The following is a 22,040-nucleotide window of genomic DNA, read 5'->3' on the forward strand; positions in this document are numbered from 1 at the left end:
GGTTTTTTCTCCTCTAGCCTCAGTGGAAAAAGTCTGCATGCATTCACTCTATCTGTACCCATCAAGATCTTATACACCTCTATCAAATCTCCCCTCATTCTTCTTCAAATTTTCCCTCATCCTTCATTGTTAAATGATGGTACAATATTGAAGACCTACAGTTAGAAGTCAACAATATAATGTTTAGTAAACTCTATCAAAAAGGGGCTGAGTGCCTCATCGCCACAATTACTTCTTCAGTTAGACTTCTAGGCTGTAAGATCTAACCATGCCTGTCAAAATTAACAGCAGTCACAATGTCATACACTGTTGTCAGCCTAATTGACCACTATTTCACTATGTGGATCTTCTCCTCAATGCAGCAGTGTCAACCGCAGCCTTGTAATGGAGCAGAGGTTGGCCATCTAGCTAACAAAGTAAAATGTGCCAGACAATTTTTAAAAGCAAATGAAAAATGTTAGAAATCTGATGTCCAAACAGGAAATGCAAAGCGAGTCCTCCAACTAAGGGACACAAACCTATTGTTTCCCTCATCTGATGCTGCCAAGTCTAGCTGTCCAAATTCAACAGCTGGCCTTGCGTGTACTGCCTCTAAGTCAGAGCTTTACACTTTAATCCTCCACCTCTCATCACCCTCTTCAATACTTTCCTTCAACTGTATCCTTTTTTAATGCAACAATTAGATTAGTTTAATAGCCACTTTGAAACATTTGGTCTTTATGTGAAAGGCATTAATTGTATCGGATCTTGTGCTGAATTTACAGTGCGGGATTGGGGGGGGCGAGGAGGACTGTTTTCACGCTCCTAGCACTCCATTTGCATTTAAAAACCTGGCAGTGTTGGCAGTGAGGGGATTGGAAGTTCTGCCCCGTCACTTGCTCCCCGCGGATTTTCTCGCCCTCCAGATAAGATGGCTGCCTGTAGTGAACCCGTTTAATGTTGCCAGCTCACTGAGCTAATTTAAATTATAGTCAACTGTGAAAATGGCACAGATCCATAAGACTACAAGGCATAGGAGCAGAAGTAGGCCATTCAGCCCATCAAGTCTACTGCACCATTTACTGGATCATGGCTAATCTGATGTGGTAATCCTCAACTAAACTTTCCCACCTTATCCCCATAAGCCTTGATTCCCTTCTTGATTAATAATCTGTCTATCTCAGCCTTGAACACAGCCTTCTGCAGTAAAGAATTCCATCGACTCACTAGCCTTTGAGAGAACCAATTCATCATCATCTCCATTTTAAATGAGTGAGCCCTTACTCTGAGATTATGCCCTTTGTTTCTAGACTCTCATAAATTCAAAAGTTCATAAGATACAGGAGAAGAATTAGGCCATTTGGCCCATTAGGTCGGCTCCACCATTCAATCATGGCTGATATACTCCTCATCCCCATTTTCCTGCCTTCTCCCCATAACTCTTCAACCCATTACCAATTAAAAATCTGTCTAACTCCTCAAATTTACTCACTGTCCCAGCATCCACTGCACTTTGGGGTAGTGAATTCCACAAATTTACAACCCTTTGGGAGAAGTAGTTACTCCTCAACTCTATTTTAAATTTGCTACCCTTTATCCTAAGAATATGACCTTTTGTCTTAGAATGCCCCACAAGAGGAAGCATCCACTCCACGTCTACTTTATCGATACCTTTTACCATCTTGTATGCCTCAATTTGATCTCCCTCATTCTTCAAAATTGCAGAGAGTATAGGCCTAAACTGTTCAATCTTTCTTCATACGACAAACCCCTCATCTCTGGAATCAATCCAGTGAACTTTATCTGAGCTGCCCAAACTCTCCCACAAGGAGAAACAACCTCTCAGCATCTACCCTGTCCAGCTCCCTGAGAATCCTGTATTTCTCAATAAGGTTACCTTTCTGTCTTCCAAACTCCATTAGGACAGGCCCAACCTACTCAACTTCTCCTCATGAGAAAGTCACTCCATACCTAGGATCAACCGAGTGACCCTTCTCCGGGCTGCCAATATATCTTTTCTTAGATAAGGGAAACACAATTGTTTGCAGATCTTAAGTTGACCTTAAGTCCTTCGATTCGATGTGCCAACACCCTATTTACATGAGATCTGCTTCATTCATAGTCATCTCCCATCTGTCCATGTTACCAATCCATTCGGTGGCTGAAAGAACTTTTCATGATCCAATTCTTCACTATGAACGCGCCTAAACCTTTCATTTCACTCAAAGTGGAAACTGTTTCAGCTTCAATAAGATTGAAAGCAGATTGGTTCAATAGCTGATGTTGTTCATTTGCTACATTTCTGTTTAAATCATTTTCATATGGATCATTTTTGATTTGGTTTCATTTGTCTTGAATAATGGTTAACAATTGTTGGATTTAAGTGAAAAAAAAACAGCAAAAATTAAATATGAATCTAATCTGTAAATATCTAAGGAACTGTCATTAATTTAGTGCTCTGGATGTCCAAAGGTGCTTTACAATCAAATAAATACTTTTGAGGCATTGTAGTGTAAGGAAATAATGCAGTGAATTCATGCACAGGAATCTTCCTCAAACATCAATGAGATAAATGACCTCTTAATCTGTTGTAGAGATGTTGATAGAGGCCAGGACACTAGACAGCTCTCTGGAGTGGCATGATGGCACAGTGGTTAGCACTGCTGCCTTATAACACCAGGGACATGGGTTCGATTCCTGGCTTGGGTCACTGTCTGTGTGGAGTCTGCTGGTTCTCCTGTGCCCTTGTGGGTTTCCTCCAGGTGTTCTGATTTCCTCCCATAGCCCAAAACACGTGCTGGTTAGGTTGCATTGTCCATGTTAAATTCTCCCTCAGTGTATCCAAACAGGTGCTGGAATATGGCAATGAGGGGGTGTTGCAGTGTTAATGTAAGCCTTACATGTGACTAATAAATAAACTTTACTTTATAGTTCATTGAACACAGTACAGCACTGGAACAGACCCATCGGCCCACCAAGCCTGCACCGATCACATTGTCCTATCTAGACCTCTATTCGCCACCTGTTCATAAGTTTTAAATGTTGCTAAAGTATCTGCTTCAAACACCTCACTTGGCAGTGCATTCCAGGCCACCACCATCCCCTGCACATCACTTCTGAAGCTTTCCCTCCTTACTTTCAACTTGTGTCTGCTTGTGATTGTCATTTCTGCCCTGGGAAAAAGCTTCCAACTGTTCACCTAATCGATGCCCCTCATAATTTTATAAACTTCTATCAGGTCACCCCTCAGCCTCCATCTTTCCAGGGAGAACAATCCCAGTTTATTCAATCTCTCCTAGAGTCACAGAGGTTTACAGCACGGAAACAGGCCCTTCGGCCCAACTTGCCCATGCCGCCCCTTTTTTTTTAAACCCTTAAGCTAACCCCAATTGTCCACATTTGGCCCATATCCCTCTATACCCAACATACCCATGTAATCACCTAAATGCTTTTTAAAAGACAGAATTGTACCCACCTCTCTTAATACATCTGGCAGCTTGTTCCAGACATTCACCACCCGCTGTGTGATAGAATTGCTCCTCTGGACACTTTTGTATCTTGCCCCTCTCACCTTAAACTTATGCCCTCTAGTTTTAGACTCCCCTAACTTTGGGAAAAGATATTGACTATCTAGCTGATCTGTGCCCCTCATTACTTTATAGACCTCCATAATATCACCCCCTCAGCCTCCTATGCTCCTCATAGCTAATGCCCTCCATACCAGGCAACATCCTGGTAAACCTTTTCTGTACTCTCTCCAAAGCCTCCGTGTCTTTCTGGCAGTGTGGTGACCAGAATTGGACACAGTGGGGGCCATTCTCCCAAAAAAGTTCTAAGTGATGAATTTGTGGGAAAAATGGCATAAATCACAATTGTTGTTTCAGTGGGAGTTCAAACTCGAATCTCCCACACTCTGTGCAATGCATTCATTAAAAGCTCATGTTGGGGGCACCTATTCACACTGGAGTCTAACAGTTCCGGGACTCTGTGCATGTGCAGTGTCCCCGAACTATCAGCCTGCATTTTGCTGGCCAGCTTGATCGCTGGTCAGCTCAGACCCTTGCAGTGCTGCCCTCCATCTCCTCCACAGACCAATTGCGGCCACCACAACCATTTCCAGGCCAGACCCAACCTTCCACCCATCCTAGAGCGCCCTATCTCCAGCAGCCCCCCCCCCCCCCCACCCTCCACCCCCAACCCCCAGCAGTGACGGCCCCTCCCCAGCAGATCATCCTCTCCACGGGAGGTAATTCCCCCACCCCCGCTGGCAGACACCCCACCCCCAGCAGACCCCTCAGGCAGACACCCTCACCCCCTGGCAGACGCCCCCATCCCCTGGCAGACCCCCCTCCATTGCAGACACCCCCATTCCCTGGCAGGACCCCCCCGGCAGACCTACACCCTCATGAGAGGCTGACTTCCTCGGCAGACCACACCCCCCAATCCGCCTCGATTGCTGGCCTCCCTTCTGCTCCAATTGGATCCAAATGCAGAGTGGCAGCAAGACCCCCCCCCCACTCCCACTGACTGACCCAAAGCCCCCACTTCCTAGGCCCCATCCCCCTGGGCTCAACACGCTTGGCACTGCTTGGTGCCTGGTACGCAGTGCAAAGGTGCCTCTTGGGCATGGCACTTTGCACCTTGGGCAGCGCCATGGGGCACAGTCTTGGTGCCCATGCCCAGAGGGCATCACCCCCCCATCACCCAACCCATTGGGTGGGCCCCGATTGACCCCCCCTTAACTCCAGTGGGGTCTCCTACTAGTTCCCCGAAAGTGGGGAGCTAGCCTGACCTTGCCGGAGTAAAATTGCACTGATGGGGTGGAAGGTGCGAGTGAGCCTGGAGACCTAAGTCCTGAGCCAGCTGATGACATTAAAATAAGACTAGAAACAGATTAAAATCACTTACCTATTGCTCCCCCCCAGTTTCCAGCGTGATCCCGACGGCGTTGGATATCCGGTGCTCGCACATGCGTGCATGTCAGGAACACATAAGCAAATCCCGTGAATGGGCCCACAAGCGATTCTGCCACGCTAAAAAGTTAACATGTCAGGATGGGACAGTTGCCCTCAGTATTTCAAATGTTGCCCAGCCAGTGTTTTACATAGCTGTAACATAACTTGCAAACCTTTATGCTCAATGCCCTGGCTAATGAAGGCAACCATGTCATCTGGTTCTGTCATTTATGTTATAGCTCCCACCTGAAATGGGCCTACCAAAATGCATCACATTGCATTTATCTGCATTAAATTCCATCTGCCATTTCTCCACCCAATTTTTCAGTCAATCCATTGAATAGTGCCTTGGGATATTTTAGATCCACCTGAAAGACTGGGCCTTGATACAACCATCTGAAAGGCAGCACCTAACAGGGAAACAAGGCGGCACGGTAGCACAGTGGTTAGCACTGCTGCTTCACAGCTCCAGGGTCCTGCGTGCGAATCCCGACTCGGGTCACTGTCTCTGTGGAGTTTGCACGTTCTTCTCATGTCTGTGTGGATTTCCTCCGGGTGCTCCGGTTTCCTCCCACGGTCCAAAGATGTGCAGGTTAGGTTGATTGGCCATGCTAAGAAATTGCCTCTTAGTGTCCAGGGATGTGTAGGTTAGAGGGATTAGTGGGTATAATATGTAGGGATATGGGGGTAGGGCCTGGGTGGGATTGTGTTTGGTGCAGACTCAATGGGCCGAAGGGCCTCTTTCTGCACTGTAGGGTTCTATGAGGACAATAGCCCTCATAGAATGTTTTGGACTCAGTTGCCACCACCCTTACTTTCCATTTCCAGCATTCCCTGCTTCTATGTCAGATTCCCAGCATTACAGCTTTTAATATAAACTTATGGCCTGGTGGTATTATTACTAGACGATTAATCCAGAAACTCAACTCAAAAATGGCGGCGCGGGCTCATTGGGCCGAAGGGCCTGTTTCCTGTACTGTGTTGTTCTTTGTTCTTTGTTCTTTGTTCCTTATATCTGGGGACCTGGGTTCGAATCCCACCACATCAGTTGGTGGAATTTGAATTCAATAAAAAAAATTTGGAATTAAGAATGCACTGATGACCACGAAACCATTGATGATTGTTGGAAAAACCCACCTGGCGTCCTTTAAGGAAGGAAACCTGCTGTCCTTGCCTGGTCTGGCCTGCATGTGACTCCAGAGTCACAGCAACGTGGTTGGCTCTCAACTGCTCCCCGGCAACTTGGGATGGGCAATAAATACTGGCCAGACAACATTGCCCATGTCCCATGAATGAATTTAAAAAAAGGCATGTTTAAGTACTATAGTTGGCTTGGCCTTTGATCTACAAAGGTTCTATTCCACTTGAATGTTCAACAAATGCCCTTGTAATAAATAACAAATGTCGGTACAGTGCCGGATGGTATGTAATCTAATTGTTTTAAGGAGTATCAGAAATTATTAGGAATAATTTCCTTTTATTAAACATCTCAGTTACAATGACTGAAATTAGGTTTCCTACTGAATACAAATTAGTGTACCATACGGCACTTTAAGATGTTGAATTCATAAAATGTTACTACTCCTGTAGGACTGGTAATTACTGTTATGTTTCCATAATGTGATTAGTGGAAATGAGATTTTTTTTACAACTTTATTCCCTTGGTTTAACTACTGAAATACAAATATTTGGGGGTTTTGTTTTGGGGGATTTTTTTGTTCTGGATCTAGTTAAGAATTTCAAAACTCAGAAGCAATCGTGAGAACCTTGGAAATTATTCCAAAGAAATGTTGGAATCTGCCCCGTTTCTTTATTTTCAGCACTTGAGATGCCTGTTCAATAGTGTGGCACTTAAAGTGCCTCTTATAAATGGAAGAGCAAGGTTTACGATGAATCCAGGCCATACAGTGTCTGTATGGTAGCCTTCCTTTACTTCAAAGAACATCTGTTCATTGTAGTGTTGTTGTCAAAACATGCCAGGACCATAATAGTCCAATTGAGATCTAAGCCACAGTTGGCTGGATGGGTTACAAAAAAAATTGCATCTGATTGATAATAAATGCTTAACTCTCTTAGCAGCTGTCACATCTATAATACTGCATAATGTAATTTTATCGACTGATAATTATAATTTAATTTCAATTTATTGCAGTTTACTCCATTACTGTATAGATTTGTTCCCAGTTGCAAATCAAATTTCATTATCTCGATCTGGGAAGTGGGGTTATCTTGAAGAAGCAGGGGAGAAATAGAATGCACAACTGAATATTTAAAGGACCGCCCTCCTTGGATGAAAAGCCATTTCCCCTGAAGTGGAATGGATGATAGAATAAAACTCCTCACTGTGCAAGTGCAGTGACAAACTGAAGAATGTTAATCTGCTATTGAAAATGTCTTGGTATTTGTTAAATGCAATGTGGATTCACAGACTTACAAAGAGACAACTAACTGGAATGTAATCAAACATGTTTATAATAGACAATCGGATAAAAAGTAGGGGAGTAATGAGTTCGCAGTAATTTATATATCTGTGTATATTTATTGAGTGCTCATAATGAGGTAATATATAGAATTTAATAGAAGGCTAATGGGACCTGAGTTTGTTTCCCGGCTTGGGTCACTGTTTGTGTGGAGTCTGCACGTTCTCCCCATGTCTGCGTGGGTTTCCTCTGGGTGCTCCGGTTTCCTCCCACAGTCCAAAAGGTTAGGTGCATTGGCCATGCTAAATTCTCCCTCGGTGTGCCCGAACAGACGCTGGAGTGAGGCGACTAGGGGGTTTTCACAATAACTTAATTGCAGTGCTAATATAAGCCTACTTGTGACACTAATAATAAATAAACTTAAACTTGTCTTACCACCTAGACTAACAAAAGCATCTCAAGCCAATGGGGAAAGACTGGAGGACCTTGGGCAGCATTTTATCAGCAGCTACCAATAAGAACATAGGAATTAGGAGCAAAAGTAGGCCAATTCAGCTCTTCGAGCCTGCCCCACCATTCAATCAGATCATGGCTGATCTCTCCCTGGTCTCAAATCCACCTTCCCACACTCCCCATATCCTCTTACCCCTTTTTTTACTAGAAGTATTTCTATCTCCTTCTTGAGACCATTCAATGAGTCAAACTCCGCCGCGCTATGGGGCAGCAAGTTCCACAAGTTCACCACCCTCTGCAAGAAGGAGTTCCTCTTGATTTATTTACTTATTTATGTTTATTAATCGCAAGTAAACTTACATTAACACTGCAATGAAGTCACCACACTCTGGCACCTGTTCAGGTACACTGAGGGAGAATTTAGCACGGCCAATGCACCTAACCAGGCGTCTTTCGAACTGTGGGAGGAAATTGAAGCATCTGGAGGAAACCCACGCAGACATGGGGAGAAAGTGCAAACTTCACACAGACAGTGACCCAAGCTGGGAATTGAACCCGGGTCCCTGGCACTGTGAGGCAAGGGACCAGTGCCACCATGCCTCCCGCTCCTCTGTTTTAAATCTATCACTCTCAATTTACACCTGTGACCTCTTGTTCTGGATTGCCCCATAAGAGGAAACATTTGGTCTACATTATCAATCCTTTTTAAAATTTTACATACTTCGATTAGATCCCCTCTTATCTTTCTAAACTCTGTCAGGAGGCTGCCACAGTGACTGCCACTCAGTAGTGGCCCAGAGCTGCTGGTCCAATCAACCAGAGGCTAAGGCTGCAGGAAGAAGATGGTGCCTCCATGTTGAGGCACTCTTGAAGGCCATGTGAGTCTTTTTAATTTGATGTACCAGAGCCAGGAAGGCCATTTGGAGGGGTGAACCTTCCAGTGGCGCCAATGGAGCTGCGGGTGTGACCATTGCCATTGGGAGACCTCGCTGTGGGACGTGGAGCTTTAATAGAGGACCCCATTGGGATACATACCACCACAATCTGCCTGGCAGTCTCCCCACACTGAGGCAGTCATTTCCTAAAGCTGGCAAAATGCTGACGGGGGCACAAAGCAGCAGATAATTGGCCAATTAATTGGTTTAATTGGCTGCCCGCCCGTCCGCCTCCAGGCAGCAGATGGCAACCTTTCGTTAGGACTCCCGCCTCTCTGTCCATCTCCAGAGGGGCTGGGGGAATCCAGCCCAAGGTATGATAGAGGGCCGGCAGTGAGACAATATATACTTTAATAGAAGGTTTATAACAAGCTTGTGAAATACAAAGGTTTAATTCAATCAAGTGATTCTAATTACCTCACAAACCACAAAAATAATGCTTGAGAAGTTTTTAATCTCCTGCAGAACAGCCAAATTGAATTATTACTTTAAACCCCATATGGCATCTATGTGTTATTGTTGATAATGTATGAGGTGATATTATATCTGTGTAAAATTAGTTGCTATTTACTTTTCTTATGATTTTTCAGTGACCCCTTTTATAAAGTAAACAGGGACAACTATGCGCATTGGTTGGCTTCCAAATTTTAATAATGCATTCCTGGTGAAAAGTAATGGTTAGTTGGATCGAGTCTTCACAGATGACTGTAATACAATTGCAGCAAAAATGGATGCACTTCACTGCCAATATCTTCAGGAATCCACATGGAATATTAACTCTAAATGACTTTTGTAGCCCAAATGGTCACGTGACTAGTTACAGGGTCATGTGACAGAAGCACAGGAGTTCTGACGGGAGCACGAGAGAGTAGAAGCATGTAAGAAGCATTCAGAGTACTGAACAGACTATAAGTCCTTGGTTACCAGTTGCTGAAACCCAGCATCATTACATGGTGAGGGAATTGGCAGGAGAGCACAAGGACCTCACTGCATCAACCTGCCTGTGTTCAATGAAAACATTGCGGACACCTGGGCCAAGTTTGAAGAGAAGTGGTGCATCTGTTCTGGTGTCAAATTATCGGACAAATCAAAAAGATAGAACATAGAACATAGAACATTACAGCGCAGAACAGGCCCTTCGGCCCACGATGTTGCACCGACCAGTTAAAAAACAATGACCCTCTAACCTAAACCAATCCCTTTCCATCCATAAACCTATCCACGGATCTCTTAAACACCCCCAAACTAGGCGCATCCACAACTGCAGCAGGCAGGGCATTCCAATCCCTCACCACCCTCTGGGTAAAGAACCTACCCCTGACATCCGTCCTATAACTACCACCCCTCAATTTAAAGCTATGCCACCTCGTGCTAGCTTTCTCCATCCGAGGAAAAAGGCTATCACTGTCCACCCTATCTAAACCTCTAATCATCTTATATGTTTCAACAAGGTCCCCTCGCAGCCGCCTTCTTTCTAATGAAAACAACCTCAAATCCCTCAGTCTCTCCTCATAGGACCTCCCCTCCATACCAGGCAACATCCTGGTAAACCTCCTCTGCACCCTCTCCAAAGCCTCCACATCCTTCCTATAATGTGGGGACCAGAACTGCACACAATACTCCAAGTGCGGCCGCACCAGAGTTTTGTACAGTTGCAACATGACGCTGCGGCTCTTAAATTCAATCCCCCTACCAATAAACGCCAAGACACCGTATGCCTTCCTAACAACCCTATCTACTTGATTCCCAACTTTCAGGGATCTATGTATACATACACCTAGATCCCTCTGTTCATCCACACTATTCAGAGTCCTACCATTAGCCCTATACTCTACATATCCCTTATTCCTGCCAAAGTGAATTACCTCACACTTTTCCGCATTAAACTCCATCCTCCACCTCTCGGCCCAGCTCTGCAACTTGACCAAGTCTCCCTGTAGACTAAGACACCCTTCCTCACTATCTACCACACCTCTGACTTTGGTGTCATCAGCAAATTTACTAATCCACCCAGCTATACCCTCATCCAGATCATTTATAAAAATTACAAACAGCAGTGGCCCCAAAACAGATCCCTGAGGCACACCACTCGTAACTGAACTCCATGTCGAATACTTACCATCAACCACTACCCTCTGTCTCCTATCCACCAGCCAATTCCTAATCCAATTTCCTAAATCACCCTCAATCCCATACATCTGCAATTTCTGCAGAAGGCTTCCATGGTGAACCTTATCAAACGCCTTACTAAAGTCCAAATACACCACGTCAACTGCCTTACCCCCATCCACCTCTTTGGTCACTTTCTCAAAAAACTGAATAAGGTTAGTAAGGCACGACCTACCCTCCACAAAACCATGCTGACTATCTCTAATCATTTCATTACTCTCCAAATAACTATAAATCCTATCCCTAATAATTTTTTCTAAAACCTTACCCACAACAGAAGTAAGACTCACTGGTCTATAATTCCCGGGGAAGTCTCTGTTCCCCTTCTTAAACAATGGGACAACATTCGCTAACCTCCAATCTTCTGGCACTATACCGGTGACCAACGACGACCTGAAGATCAGAGCCAGAGGCTCTGCAATCTCCTCCCTTGCCTCCCAGAGAATCCTAGGGTAAATCCCGTCCGGCCCAGGGGACTTATCTATTTTCAAACCCACAAGAATAATTAGCACATCCTCTTTGTCAACTGCAGTACTGTCCAGTTTACAACCCTGTAACCCAGTGTTCTCCACAGCTACATTTATGTCCCCCTGCGTGAACACCGAAGAGAAATATTGGTTCAGTGCCTCTCCAACCTCTTCCGGTTCCACACATAAATTCCCACTGCTGTCTCTAACCGGCCCTAATCTTGCCCTAACCAACCTTTTGTTCTTAACATATCTATAGAACGCCTTAGGATTCTCCTTAATCCTATCAGCCAAAGTCTTCTCATGTCCTCTTTTAGCCCTTCTTAACTCTCTCTTTGACTCCCTCCTAGCCAATCTAAAGCTCTCCAGTGCACTATCTGAGCCCTCAAGTCTCATCCGGACATAAGCCTCCTTTTTTTTTTTAACCAGCGAATCAACTTTCCTAGTGCACTACGGTTCCCTAGCCCGACCAATACCTCCTTGCCTGACAGGGGCATACATATCAAGGACTCGCAGTAGCTGCTCCTTGAAAAAACTCCACATTTCGGACGTTCCGAGACCCTGTAGTCTCCTAGTCCAACCTATGCTTCCTAATTCTCTCCTAATAGCCTCATAATTACCCTTCCCCCAGCTAAAACTACTGACCCGAGGTTCCTGCCTATCCCTTTCCATCACTAAGGTGAACGTAACCGAATTGTGGTCACTATCACCAAAATGCACCCCAACTTCCAAGTCTAGCACCTGGTCTGGCTCATTTCCCAGCACCAAATCCAATATAGCCTCACCTCTAGTTGGCCTGTCAACATAAAAAACATCTTATTAAAGATAATGGGGCCTGAAGCCATGGAGAAGTTTGAATCATTTGACTTTCGAATGGAACAGGAGAAAGAGGACCCAGAAGTAACTCTTAAAAAAATTTGAGAACATTTGCCCGCCAGTGAAGAACATAATACTCAACAGGCAAGTGTTCAACTCAACAAACCAAAGGTCTGATGAATTGATATTATTAAACTAGAAAGAGTGCAGAGAAGATTTATGAGAATGCTACCGGGACTTGATGGTTTGAGTTATAAGGAGAGGCTGGATAGACTAGGACTTTTTTCTCTGGAGTGTAGAAGGCTGAGAGGTGATCTTATAGAGGTCTACAAAATGATGAGAGGCATAGATCAGCTCGATAGTCTATATCTTTTTCCAAAGGTAGGGGAGTCTAAAACTAGAGGGCATAGGTTTAAGGTGAGAGGGGAGAGGGTCCAGAGGGGCATTTCTTTCACACAGAGAGTGGTGAGTGTCTCAAACAAGCTGCCAGAGATAGTAGTAGAGGCGGGTACAATTTTATCTTTTAAAAAGCATTTAGACAGTTACATGAGTAAGATGAGTATAGAGGGATATGGGCCAAATGCAGGCAATTGGGACTAGCTTAGGGGTTTAAATAAAAAGGGCAGCATGAACAAGTTGGGCCAAAGGGCTTGTTTCCATGCTGTAAACCTCTATGACTCTATGACAATCATAAAAAGCAACCTTGAAAATCTTAGCTAAGAAATGTGTGTTCGGTGCCCTTTGTTGTTCAGGGTGAGTTATTCAGGGATCAAATAGTTTGTGGGGTCCACAGTGATCTAGATGGCAAACAGTTGCCATCTAGAAAGATATGATATTGCGGGCAGTCAATAGCATCTGCATGTTCAGCGAACAGTCTGAAAAAAGCAGAAAGGAGTTCAGGCAGGAAACAAAATTTTTCACATTATAGGAAATGCCATGGCCCAACTTTGGTGGCCTTCACCTTCAGAACAGAACTGCATGCTTGGCATTTGGTAAATGCTGCAACAAATCAAAACCACAACAGTTCTCTTTTGATACCTGCCACTTTGCAGCTGGTCAGTCCTCCAAGGTTAGTAGCATCACAGTAAGGTGAACTGGAACTTAACCAGAGAAGCCCAACTGAGCCCCAAACAACACTCTATTGAGAAAATGTCGACACCATCACAGTAAAGGGCTCGATCTTCACCATCCTGAACATGAAGGTTAAGATCGACACTGGAGAAAAGTGTAATCGCACGGTGGTACAGTGATTAACACCACTGCCTCACAGAGCCAGGGATCCAGGTTCAATTTCAACTTCAGGTGACTGTGCGAATGACATGGAGTTGCCAGCATTGGACTGGGGTGGGCACAGTAAGTGGTCTCACAACACCAGGTTAAAGTCCAACAGGTTTATATGATAGTGCGAGCTTTTGGAGCATTCTCCTTTATCAAGTGAAGGATGAAAGAGCGGGGATAGGGTCTGTGAGGGATTGTTGTCAGTGCAGACTTGATAGGCCAAATGGCCTCCTTCTATACTATAGGGATTTCATAATTGCCCAGAGAGATGCTATGGGAACTAGACCCATATGCAGCACCAGACCCCAACGCCAATGTGGGCCCTGTAGTGGACCATCAATCCGCTCTAAAGATTGGCCACTCTTCATTGCTTTTAGAGTGACTTCAGGTTTCACATACTGGATGAGAACTTAAGGCCACTTTGAGGTCTTCAGGTCAGCATCACACTGAGGCTCATCCAACTTGGGCCAGCGATACATGCTCTGTGAACACCAGGTGCCAGAAGTGGGAGAGTAAAATACCTCTGCAACTACGGTGTCATTGATAAATTACCAGCGTTATTCCATATGAGACTAGATGACTCGGTACCATTAACAGCTGGTGCTCCGAGAAGAGTAGGAATAGCCACGAATCAGAAAATAGCCAATGAGCTGCATCAGATGACAGCACTAGGTATCATGTGTACTACTGACAAGACCACAAAATGGGTTTCAGCTACGATGGCAGCAGTAAGAAAAGGTAGCACAGTCAGGATGTACATTGACCCAGTGCACTTGAGCAAGGCACTGTTCAGACCTGATCATCTTTATAGAATGGGGGACAAGTATTGGTAGACATGTCCAATGCTAAGATTTTCAGCATTCCCAATGTGAAATGCAGATTCTGCCAGATCCTGCTTGATGAAGAATCCTCAAAACTAACCACATTCATGTCTCCAGTAGCCAGATATCATCTTTTCATATTTCCTATGGGATCTCCACTGCCCGCACCATTGAGAATAGGCACATCTGTGAAGCCCCTGCCTCCAGTGACTTATTTGTTTGCTTAGTTCCATCTATTACTTGATGCTTATGCTGTTTGGCATATAAACAGTCCTGTGTTGTAGCTTCACTGGATTGACGCCTCATTTTTTTAGGTCTGCCTGGTGTTGCTGCTAGCATGCACTCCTGCACTCTTCAACGAGTCAGGGTTGATCCTCTGGCTTGATGGTTGTTGTAGAGTGGAGGCTAGGCTGGGCCATGACATCACAGATTGTGGTTGAATATAGTTCTGATGCTGCTGATGCCTCATGGATGCCCAGTCTGTTTGAGGTTTATCTCATTCAGCACGGTGGTACTGCCCCATAACACAATGGAGAAGATGGGATTTTGTCTGACACTGTCATGGCAGATGTGTCTGTGGTAGGTAGGTTAGTGACGATGAAGACAAGTATGTTTTCCCCTCTTTTTGGTTCCCTCACTACCTACCACAGTCCCAGTCTAGAAGCTGTGTCCTTTAGGACCTGACTAATTTGGCCCGTGGTGGTACTACTGGGCCACTCCAGGCAATGGACATTGAAGCCCCCACACCCAGAGTGTATTTTGCATTCTTGCTCCTCTCAATGCTCCCTCCAAGTGTTGTTCAAATACCAGATTCATCAGCTGGGAGGGTGGGGGGGTACAATATGGTAATCGTCAGTTTTCCTTGCCCATGTTTGTCCTGCTGCCAGGAGACTTCATGGGGTCTAGAATCATTGTTCAGAACTCCCAGAGAACACCCTCCTGGCTGTAAACCAGGGTGATGCCACCTCTTGTGGTGGCACCAGACATACCCAGGAATAGTGATGACGGTGTCTGGGATGTTGTATGTAAGGTATGATTCCATGAGTATGGCTATGTTAGTTGACCAGTCAGTGAGGCAATTCTCTCAGTTTTGGCACAAACCCCCAAAAGTTAATAAAGGAGGACTGTGCAGGGTCAATGGAGCTGGGTCTTCTTTTCTAGTGCCTACATTGATGCCAGTTGGTCCATCCATTTTCATTTTTTTTTCATCGCGATTGAATACAACTCAGTGAGTTGCTAGGTCAGTTCAGATGGCATTCAAGAGTCAACCACATTGCCGTGGGTTTGGAATCACGTGTAGGCCAGACCTTCTGATGTTCTGACTTCTGATGTTCCAATGTTCAATCTACCTGTCTGTTCAACATGAAACACACATGAATTCAGATATGGTAATTTCAACTTATCTCTTTGGACTGAAAACCCACAGGATTGGGTATACAAAATTCCAGATATTACTCTCAACTGACTTTGATGGAGAGTAACCTTGGCAAGAGCATAGAACTAATATTGTATCTGATCCTGACAAGTAAAGATGACAGGTTTCCTTCGTTATAGGGCATTAGTGAACCAGATGGGTTTTTCCTACAATCGGCAATGGTTTCATGTTCATCATCAGACTTTTAATTCCAAATGTTTTCACTGTTTTCATTTGCTTTGGTGGGATTCGAACCTGGCTCTCAGACTATTACCCTGGGTCTTTGCTTTATTAGACCAGTGGCAATACCACTGTGCCACCGCCTCCCCACTGATATTTTTTAAATTGCTTATATTAAGCTGTTAAAGTAAATGGTTTAAGATTCCACAAACAAAACTGAAAGAAATCATCTCAGATGAAGGATTAGTGTGTTAGAAAGCCATTGCATTGCATGGCTCCAAGCATTCAGAAAATACTATTTTCATTTGTAATTGTTATCCCCAGTATGCTGCATATGGGGAGTCTTTATACAGACAAGCATATTGGAAATAAAAACAAATTGTGCATGTTAAAAATATCAAAGGGTATGGGGATAGCACTAGTGGAGGAAGGTCAGCTTTGATCTCGTTGATTTGATTTAATTTTGATTTGGTTTATTATTGTCACATGTATTAGTATACAGGCAAGTATTCCTTGAATGCTGTCCAGGCAAAGTATACCATACCATTCTTTTACCAAAGGTTAGGGAGTCTAAAACTAGAGACCATAGGTTTAAGGTGAGAGGGAGAGATGCAAAAGTGTCCAGAAGGGCAATTTTTTCACACAGAGGGTGGTGAGTGTCTGGAACAAGCTGCCAGAGGTAGTAGAAGAGGCGGATACAATTTCATCTTTTAAAAAGCACTTAGATAGTTACATGGGTACATGGGGATAGAAGGATATGGGCCAAATGCAGGCAATTGGGATTGGTTTAGGGGTTTTAAGAAAAAGGACAGCATGGGCAAGTTGGACAAAAGGGCCTGTTTCCATGCTGTAAACTTCTATGACTCTATGATTATACATACAGAAGGTATATAAGATGATAGAAGGTATGGATAAGATAGATGTGGAGTGGATGCTTCCTCTTGTGGGGCATTCTAGGATGAGAGGTCATAGTCTTGGGTAGCAAATTTAAAACAGAGTTGAGGGGAAACTACTTCTCCCAAAGGGATGTGAATTTGTGGAATTTGCTATCCCAAAGTGTGGTGGATGTTGGGACAGTGAGTAAATTTAAGGAGGAGTTAGACAGATTTTTAACTGGTAATGGGTTGAAAGGTTATGGAAAGAAGGCAGAAAAATGGGGATGAGGAGCATATCAACCAGAATCGAATGGCGGAGCAGACTCGATGGGCTGAATGGCCTAAATCTGCTCCTGTATCTTATGAACTAATGAAGGAAAGGAGAGGGTGCAAAGTGTAGTGTTACTTTCATAGCTAGGGTATAGAGAAAGATCAACTGAATATATGGTAGGTCCACTCAAAAGTCTGACAGCAGCAGGAGAGAAGCTGTTCTTGAATCAATTGGTACATGAACTCAGACTTTTATATCGTTTTCCCAACGAAAGAACGTTGAAGAGATTATGTCTGGGGTGCATGGGGTCCTTGATTAGCTGGCTGCTTTTCCAAGGCAACCGGAAGTGTAGACAGAGTTGATAGATGGGATGCTGGTTTACGTGATGATCTAGGCTTTGTTCATAACCCTTTGTAGTTTCTTGGACAGAGTAGGAGAAATACCAAGCTGTGATACAACCAGAAAGAATGCTTTCTATGGTGCATCTTTAAAAGTTGGTGAGAGTTGTAGCGGACAGGCCAAATTTCCTTAGCCTCCTGAGAAAGTAGAGGGCATTGGTGGATTTTCTTAATCGTAACTTCATTGTAGAAGGACCAGGACTGGTTGTTGGTGATCTGGACACCTAAAAACTTGGAGCTCTCGACCATTTCCACCTCATCCCTAGCAATATACACAGGGTCATGTCCTCCACTGCGCTTCCTGAAGTCGATGACTATCTCCTTAGTTTAGCTGATATTGAAGAAGGGATTATTGTTGTCGCACCAATTCACCAGATTCTCTATCACGTTCTTATACTCCGTGTCATCATTGTTTGAGATCTAACCCACTACAATGGTGTCTTCAGCAAACTTAAAAATCGAGTTGGAGGGGAATTTGGCCAGACAATCATAGGTGAATAAGGAGTATAATAAGGGGCTGAAGACACAGCCTTGGGGGCACCAGTGTTGAGGATAATCATGGAGAAGGTGAAGTTGCCTATCCTTACTAATTGCAGTCTGTAGGTTAGGAATTCTAGGATCCAGTTGCAGAGGGAGGAGCCAAGCCCTAGGCCATGGAGTTTGGAGATGAGTTTCATTACAAAAATGGCGCTAAAGACTGAGCTGTAGTGTCTTTATTATCTGGATGTTCCAAGGTTGAGTAAAGCGCTAGGGAGATGACATCTGCTGTGGACCTGTTGCAGCGGTAGGCAAACTGTAGTGGGTCCAGACAATCTGGGAGGCCAGAATTGATCTGTGCCATGATGAACCTTCTGAAGCACTTCATGATGATGGATGTCAGAGCCACCAGGCGAAAGTCATTAAGGCACGTGGCCTGGCTTTTTTTTGGTATAGGGATAATGGTCATCTTCTTGAGGCAGGTAGGGTCCTCAGATCCGTGTAAGGAGAGGTTAAAAATGTCTGCAAATATCCCGCCAGCTGGTCCATGCAAGATCTGAGTGCTCGTCCGGGTACCCCATCTGGGCCAGTTGCTTTCTGTGGGTTGACTTTTGAGAAGATGTCAGTGACCTCAGAAACAGATTTGGCCAAGGCTTCTGCATCTCACTGACCTTTTGCTCAAAACAGGCGTAGAATGCATTGAACTCATCGGGGGCCAGTGTATTGGTGCCAGTGATTCTACATATCTTCATCTTGTAGCCTGTTATGACTTACAGACCTTGACATAATCGATGAGCGTTTGTGTGGCCAACATGGGACTCTAGCTTGGTTCAGTGCTATCTCTTGGCATCTTTGATAGTTCTCCAGATACATCATGTTCTAGGTTTCTTGTATAGGTCAGGGTCGCCTCACTTGAATACCTCAGACCTGGACTTCAGCGAGCAGTGGATTGTTAGAATGTAACCAGTGACAACTTTGTATTAGATTTAATGTAACCATTGGGAACAAGATGTAAGGGTCAGCTGACACAGTAAACCATCGAACCAGTTACAGAATGATGTAATAGTCAGCTGACCAGCTGATTCTCTGTAAATAAAGAATTATGTAGAATTGCGGGGAGCTTGGAGTTGCTCAGGGTGACGCCCCAAGTTTGGAGTAATGATGTTTCTTCATTCTTTGATTTATAAGTGGGAGTAAGTTTTGTTGTGTTTTCATAAGTTGCATTTTGAAGAGAGTTCCTTCTGAAGAAACATGGATGCCCCTGTTCATCCATGGTTTCCAATTGGGAAACACGCAGATTTATTTCTTTCATTGAATGGGGAGAAGGGGGGAGGACTGAAATGGCTGAATGAACAGCTACTGATCCGACTTCTGATGTTGCAATGTTCTATCTACCTGTCTGTTCAACATGAAACACACATGAATTCAGATATGGTAATTTCAACTTATCTCTTTGGACTGAAAACCCACAGGATTGGGTATACAAAATTCCAGATATTACTCTCAACTGACTTTGATGGAGAGTAACCTTGACAAGAGCGTAGAACTAATATTGTATCTGATCCTGACAGTTCCCTGATGTATGGGTTATGTTAAAATTGGCCCTATGAGGCTTAATTAATATCCTACGCACCATTTGATCCCCATCTTGGACCCTGCAATTTAATTGACATGTTAAAAATATACTTAAAGAAAGGAATTTCACATAATCACATGAGTCAAAGCCACATTAGTTAAATTAAAGAAAAATTCTAATCTTCACAATAGGGGTGGCACGGTGGCACAGTGGTTAGCACTGCTACCTCACAGTGCCAGGCAGCTGGGTTCAGCCGGCCCCGAATCACTGTCTGTGTGGAGTTTGCATGTTCTCCCTATGTCTGCGAGTGTTTCCTCCGGGTGCTCTGGTTTCCTCCCACAGTGTAAAGATGTGCGGGTTGGGTTGATTGGCCGTGATAAATTGATTGTAGCATTAGGGGGATTAGCAGGATAAATCTGTGGGGTTACAGAAATAAGACCAGGGTGGGATTGTGCTTGGTTTAGACTCAACGGGCCAAATGGCCTCCTTTTGCACTATCAGGATTCTATGATTCAATGATATTTTAATTCCTTTGTGAACTAAAAGGTGGAACAAGTGTCGTGGTTCCCCAGGACGACAACTTATGTAGCCCGATTGAAACAGAGAGTCTGAGTTGTAATCTTCCAAGCAGTAGACTTTATTTTCCAGTACAAGAGAATAAAGCCGGGAGGTCCGGAACACTCCACAGAGCCCTCGGCTTACAGTCTTTTTATGCACATTTCAGCTCCATATCTCAAGATTCTTATCTCGCTTTTACAATGCGACCTCGTTTAGCCACCATTGTTTCTGTACTGACCCCTTATTTACCTTGCTTGAGATTGGTCACCCATTGTTACATCTCTTTTCCTCTCGAAACCATGGTAGTTACATCCTTTGCCCTTATCTTTACGACTCTGCTTGTACAACAACAGTGGTTTAGCTGACTTAGGCCGAATGTGAAGAAAAACATGCTCACTTTATTCTTTCTTGCTTGTTACAATCATATATTAAGCTGGACAGCTGTATAGTACCCATTGTCTCCCCAAGTGACTGCTGTTTGCATTTGCTAATAAGTAACTGCTATACTACTTCTCTGGGTCTCCTGCTCTGATCACATTTGCTACACTTGATTATATTAGGTTACAAATCAGCTATACTTGATTACCCATCCCAATTCTACTTACCCATCCTAATTCTACTTCAAGGAAGACACTCTAATACTATCCGTGATTCCATATTTCATACCCAGTTTAGGTACAATTGTTCAGTACAAATTCTCTAAGTACTAACATGCTTACATATTGAGTACAAATTTCCTTACACAAGCTGGAGTTGCATAAATTTCTCTTGTATAAAGAGCCACTGAAACTGTTCCCTTCATTTTCATGTCATTATACACTAATGCTGAGGAACTGTACATATCTACAGGAATAAACACTTAGCCTTGTGTATGTGCCAAGGCAGCAGTGACGTCTGGCATTATGAATTAATATGGAAGTTTCAAGGGATCCAGAGACATCAGATCATTTATTGATCAGTACATTTATTTTCTAATGATGTGCAGTTTTTAAGAGACTGGCCACAATGAAGCAACTGTTATAAAAGTGACTGTGAACAATAAATTTCTTGGTTTCAAAGGCAGCGCACACAATAATACTGTATTTTATAGGTGAACTGTTGAGAGAAAACATATATTAAAGAGGGACTGGTTAATACGCATTGCTGTTGTAAAGTTGGCTGTCCATTGTAAAGTTTGCTGTTTTAAAAGTTCTATCCAATGGTTCTGTCCGTTATGTTTCCTTCAATCATGTATAGCAAATAAAGGGTGGGATAACGAACTTTGGAGGCAATGTAAGCTTGTCAGATTTAAGAACATAAGAACATAAGAAATAGGAGCAGGAGTAGGCCATCTAGCCCTTCGAGCCTGCCCCGCCATTCAATAAGATCATGGCTGATCTGTCGTGGCTCAGTTCCACCTTCCCGCCCTCTCCCCATAACCCTTAATCCCCTCTCTTATCAAAAACCCATCAACCCGCATCTTAAAAATATTTAGTGAGGCAGCCTCCACCACTTCAACGGGCAGAGAATTCCAGAGATTCACCACCCTTTGAGTGAAGAAGTTCCTCCTCAACTCCGTTCTAAACCGCCCCCCCCTTTATCTTGAGGCTGTGCCCCCTAGTCCTAGCTCAGCCTCCAATTAATTCAGTCACCCCGGAAAGTGGTGGGATTTGTGGGCACCTCCAACAAAGCGGCTCCGGCCTCTGGGGAGCCATCAAGGGGCAAGGGGGCGACACAGAGTGAGGGGGCAGTGGTGGAGGGGCCTTCCGGGGGGGGAGGGGGGGTGAGTGGGGAGGGGCCTTTGGGGGAGGGGTCTGTCTACAGGACTCAGCCGCCCCGGCCCCGCACCTCGCAGTTTCTCAATCAGTCGTGTTTATTTGTTTATTCATTCATGGGACATGGACATTGTCGGCTGGCCAGCATTTATTGTCAATCCCTAGTTACCTTTGGGTTGAGAATCCACCACATTGCTGTGGCTCTGGAGTCACATGTAGGCCAGACCAGGTAAGGATGGCAGAT

This window comes from Carcharhinus amblyrhynchos, chromosome 3, assembly GCF_965287045.1.
Source record: "Carcharhinus amblyrhynchos chromosome 3, sCarAmb.v2.hapA, whole genome shotgun sequence".
Taxonomy (NCBI): Eukaryota; Metazoa; Chordata; class Chondrichthyes; order Carcharhiniformes; family Carcharhinidae; genus Carcharhinus; species Carcharhinus amblyrhynchos.